The sequence below is a fragment of the Arachis hypogaea genome, chromosome 19 (genome assembly GCF_003086295.3).
Source record: "Arachis hypogaea cultivar Tifrunner chromosome 19, arahy.Tifrunner.gnm2.J5K5, whole genome shotgun sequence".
In the NCBI taxonomy this organism is placed as follows: domain Eukaryota; kingdom Viridiplantae; phylum Streptophyta; class Magnoliopsida; order Fabales; family Fabaceae; genus Arachis; species Arachis hypogaea.
Genome location: NC_092054.1, coordinates 69,332,085 through 69,337,726, shown reverse-complemented (window position 1 = coordinate 69,337,726; position 5,642 = coordinate 69,332,085). Strand labels below are relative to the sequence as shown.

At 37.2% G+C, this 5,642-nt stretch overlaps 1 non-coding gene across 1 annotated transcript; it reads right to left on the bottom strand.

Annotated features, from left to right (window-relative positions):
• Positions 1-5,110: 5,110 nt before the first annotated feature.
• On the bottom strand, positions 5,111-5,218 carry LOC112781578 (small nucleolar RNA R71). The gene has a single exon (XR_003192347.1). It is a non-coding gene; the product is annotated as a small nucleolar RNA R71 (small nucleolar RNA).
• Positions 5,219-5,642: the final 424 nt, after the last annotated feature.

Genomic DNA, 5,642 nt, shown 5'->3' with positions numbered 1-5,642 from the left:
ATTCCATGGTGTGGACAAAATTCCAATAGCCTCTTGAACTGAGACCAATACTCGTACAAACTCTCTTGGTCTCTTTGCATTATGCCCGAAATCTCCTTCCGGATGTAATCGGTCTTTTCCGGTGGGAAGAATTTATCTAGAAACTCCCTCCTCAAGAAATCCCGATTAGTCACAATCTCATCCGGTAGCGAATAAAACCATGTCTTCGCTTGCCCTTCAAGAGAGAAAGGGAAGGCAAAAACCATGATAGCCACCTCATCGGCTCCATGCCTTCGAGCCGTAGAACAAGCAACTTGAAAATCTCTTAGATGTCGGATGGGGTCTTGACTCGGCAACCCATGATATTTAGGAAGTAGATGTATCAAGCTACTCTTCAATTCAAAGTTTGGATCAAGGTTAGGATACCTTGCTTGCAACGGTTGAAGTATAATATCCGGAGCTTCTTGCTCATGCAAAGTGATCCGTCATGGCTCTGCCATGTGTGGCTCACCTGTAGGATGTAAAGATGTATTATTAGTGCCAACAGAAGAGTAGGAAGTAGCGGACTCCAAGTCACTCTCGGTATCGCCTAGTGATTCGGTATGTTTCTCAAGAGAGGCCGAAGTACTAGCCGTATAATCCAACCGCCGTCTAGCTTGCTGAGTATGCAACAAGGTTCTTTCAATCTCGGGATCAAAATCGGCTAAGCTAGAATTCAGTTGAGACCGAGTCATCAAACTTGAGAGTCATAGCACAAGTGTAAAAGAAATCTAATCTATAGCTAAGTATTGAAAGCAATTAAACTATCTACAATATTCACATAACCAATATCAAGGCATATGTTGCAACCATTCCCCAGCAACGGCGCCAAAAATTTGATGGTGGGAGGATTACCGTCAGAGTAGAATTTCTCAATGAAATCTGCGTTGGTAGTATAGCTTCTACCCAACAACAATCCCCGAGTATCAAATTTAGAAGGGATTTGGTTGTCACAAGTTCAACCCCAATAGAAATAACCGAAGTATTCAAATCTCAGGTCGTCTCACAAGGAATGGGCAAACATGTGCTTCAACATTGGGTAGAATTCCGGGGTTGTAAGTGATGAGCGGATAATTTATACGCTTTTTGGCATTGTTTTTGGTATGTTTTTAGTAGGATCTAGTTACTTTTAGGGATGTTTTCATTAGTTTTTATGTTAAATTCACATTTCTGGACTTCACTATGAGTTTGTGTATTTTTCTGTGATTTCAGGAATTTTCTGGCTGAAATTGAGGGACTTGAGCAAAAATCAGATTCAGAGGTTGAAGAAGGACTGCTGATGCTGTTGGATTCTGACCTCCCTGCACTCAAAATGGATTTTCTGGAGCTACAGAACTCAAAATGGCGCGCTTCCAATTGCGTTGGAAAGTAGACATCCAGGGCTTTCCAGCAATATATAATAGTCTATACTTTGCTCAAGTTTAGACAACGCAAACTGGCGTTCAACGCCAGCTCTCTGCCCAATTCTGGCGTCCAGCGCCAGAAACAAGTTGCAAAGTGGAGTTCAACGCCCAAACTGGCACAAAAGCTGGCGTTCAACTCCAAGAATGACCTCTCCACGTGTAGACTTCAAGCTCAGCCCAAGCACACACCAAGTGGGCCCCGAAAGTGGATTTGTGCATCAATTACTTACTTCTGTAAACCCTAGTAGCTAGTTTATTATAAATAGAACTTTCTATCATTGTTTTCATCTTTGGACGCCTAGTTCTTAGATCATGGGGGCTGGCCATTCGGCTATGCCTGGACCTTTCACTTATGTATTTTCAAACGGTAGAGTTTCTACACTCCATAGATTAAGGTGTGGAGCTCTGCTGTTCCTCAAAGATTAATGCAAAGTACTACTGTTTTCTATTCAATTCATCTTATTTCGCTTCTAAGATATTCATTCGCACTTCAACCTGAATGTGATGAACGTGACAATCATCATCATTCCCTATGAACGCGTGCCTGACAACCACTTCCGTTCTACATTTGATTGAATGAGTATCTCTTAGATCTCTTAATCAGAATCTTCGTGGTATAAGCTAGATTGATGGCGGCATTCATGAGAGTCCGGAAAGTCTAAACCTTGTCTGTGGTATTCCGAGTAGGACTCTGGGATTGAATGATTGTGACGAACTCCAAACTCGCGAGTGCTGGGCGTAGTGACAGACGCAAAAGGATAGTAAATCCTATTCCAGTATGATCGAGAACCTCCAAGATGATTAGCCATGCAGTGACAGTGCATCGGACCATTTTCAAAGAGAGGAATAGGATGCAACCATCGACAAGGGTGATGCCTCCAGACGATTAGCCGTGCTGTGACAGAGCATTTGGACTATTTTCTCGAGAGGATTGAAAGTAGCCATTGGCACCGTTGACGTCCTTACATAAAGCCAGCCATAGAAAGGAGTAAGACTGATTGGATGAAGACAGCAGGAAAGCGGAGGTTCAGAGGAACGAATGCATCTCCATACGCTTATCTGAAATTCTCACCAATGATTTACATAAGTATTTCTATCCTTCTTTTATTACTAAATTTCGAAAACTCCATAACTATTTTATATCTGCCTGACTGAGATTTACAAGGTGACCATAGCTTGCTCCATACCAACAATCTCCGTGGGATTCGACCCTTACTCACGTAAGGTATTACTTGGACGACCCAGTGCACTTGCTGGTTAGTTATGTGAAGTTGTGAAGATATGTTTAGACCATGGTTCTGTGCATCCGTTTTTGGTGCCATCGCCAGGGAATCAATTTTAAACAATAATTCACAACCTGAGTAACAATTTTGCATACCAAGTTTTTGGCGCCGTTGCCGGGGATTGTTCGAGTTTGGACAACTGACGGTTCATCTTGTTGCTCAGATTAGGTAATTTTCTTTTTGTTTTGTTTTCAAAAATTTTTCAAAAATCTTTTAAAAATTTTTCTTTTGTTTTCGGAAAAAAAAATATTTTCAAAAAATTTATAATTTTATTCAAAATTTTTAAGAATGAATTCTAGTGTTTCATGAAGCATGTGAAGCCTGGCTGGCTGTAAAGCCATGTCTAAATTCATTTGGACTGAGGCTTCCAATTTGTTATCAAGAGCAAAATTAGTTGGTGCTAATCCACCTACTGCTGTTCATGATCTACCTGTTACATGCTAAAGCTTGGCTGGCTATTAAGCCATGCCTGACCCTTTGATTGGAGCTTTAGACTAAAGAGCATAAGATTCCTGGAATTAATATTAAAAATTTTGGAATCCTTATTTTTGTTTTTCAAATAATTTTCGAAAAAATACAAAAAAATTAGAAAATCATAAAAATCAAAAATATTTTTTGTGTTTCTTGTTTGAGTCTTGAGTCATGTTATAAGTTTGGTGTCAATTGCATGTGCATCTTGCATTTTTCGAAAATAATCATGCATTCATAGTGTTCTTCATGATCTTCAAGTTGTTCTTGGTAAGTCTTCTTGTTTGATCTTTGCATTTGCATGTTTTGTGTCTTTTCTTGTTTTTCATATGCATTCCTGAATTTTTTATGTCTAAACATTAAAGAATTCTAAGTTTGGTGTCTTGCATGTTTTCTTTGCATTAAAAATTTTTCAAAAATGTGTTCTTGATGTTCATCATGATCTTCATAGTGTTCTTGGTGTTCATCTTGACATTCATAGCATTCTTGCATGCATTCATTGTTTTGATCCATAACTTTCATGCATTGCATCATTTTTCTTGTTTTTCTCTCTCATCATAAAAATTCAAAAATAAAAAAAAATATCTTTCCCTTTTTCTCTTAAAATTTCGAAAATTAGATTTGACTTTTTCAAAAATTTTTAAAATCTAGTTGTTTTTATGAGTCAAATCAAATTTTCAATTTAAAAATCTTATCTTTTTCAAAAATCAAATCTTTTTCAAATTTTTTTAGTTATTTTCGAAAATTTCAAAAATATTTTTCAAAAATCTTTTTCTTAATTTTACATCATAATTTTCGAAAATAACAATAACAATTAATGTTTTGATTAAAAAATTTCAAGTTTGTTACTTGCTTGTTAAGAAAGATTCAAACTTTGAGTTCTAGAATCATATCTTGTGATTTCTTGTGAGTCAAGTCATTAATTGTGATTTTAAAAATCAAATCTTTTTCAAAAAACTAATTTAAATCATATGTTTTCAAAAATATCTTCTTATCTTACCTTTTTCAAAAATTTGATTTCAAAATATCTTTTCTAACTTCCTAACTTCTTATCTTCTCAAATTTGTTTCAACTAACTAACCAACTTTTTGTTTGTTTCTTATCTTTTTCAAAACTACCTAACTAACTCTCTCTCTCTCTAATTTTCGAAAATATCTCACTCTTTTTCAAATTTTCTTTTTAATTAACTAATTATTTCAATTTTTAAATCTTAATTTTCGAAAATTACTAACATTTTTCAAAAACCATTTTCGAAAATCACTAACTCTTTTTCAAAAACAATTTTCGAAAATTCCCTCTCTCTCTTTTCTTCTCCTTTTCTTCCACTCACCTAAAGGGAACCTCTATACTTGGGTAAAAAGGATCCCTATTATTATTATTTTTCTGTGCCCTCTTCTTTGTCATATGAGCAGAAGCAAGGACAAGAACATCCTTGTTGAAGCAGATCCAGAACCTGAAAGGACTCTGAAGAGGAAACTAAGAGAAGCTAAATTACAACTATCCAGCAAGCACCTGTCAGAAATTTTCGAACAGGAAGAGGAAATGGCAGCCAAAAATAATAATAATGCAAGGAGGATGCTTGGTGACTTTACTGCACCTAATTCCAATTTACATGGAAGAAGCATCTCCATTCCTGCCATTGGAGCAAACAATTTTGAGCTGAAACCTCAATTAGTTTCTCTGATGCAGCAGAACTGCAAGTTTCATGGACTTCCATCTGAAGATCTTTTTCAGTTCTTAACTGAATTCTTGCAGATATGTGATACTATTAAGACTAATGGAGTAGATCCTGAAGTCTACAGGCTCATGCTTTTCCCTTTTGCTGTAAGAGACAGAGCTAGAGTATGGTTGGACTCTCAACCTAAGGATAGCCTGAACTCTTGGGATAAGCTGGTCAAGGCTTTCTTAGCCAAGTTCTTTCCTCCTCAAAAGCTGAGTAAGCTTAGAGTGGATGTTCAAACTTTCAGACAGAAAGAAGGTGAATCCCTCTATGAAGCTTGGGAGAGATACAAAGGACTGACCAAAAAGTGTCCTTCTGACATGCTTTCAGAATGGACCATCCTGGATATATTCTATGATGGTCTGTCTGAATTAGCTAAGATGTCATTGGATACTTCTGCAGGTGGATCCATTCACCTAAAGAAAACGCCTGTAGAAGCTCAAGAACTCATTAACATGGTTGCTAATAACCAGTTCATGTACACTTCTGAGAGGAATCCTGTGAGTAATGGGACGCCTCAGAAGAAGGGAGTTCTTGAAGTTGATACTTTGAATGCCATATTGGCTCAGAACAAAATATTGACTCAGCAAGTCAATATGATTTCTCAGAGTCTGAATGGAATGCAAGCTGCATCCAACAGTACTCAAGAGGCTTCTCATGAAGAAGAAGCTTATGATCCTGAGAACCCTGCAATAGCAGAGGTAAATTACATGGGTGAACCATATGGAAACACCCATAATCCATCATGGA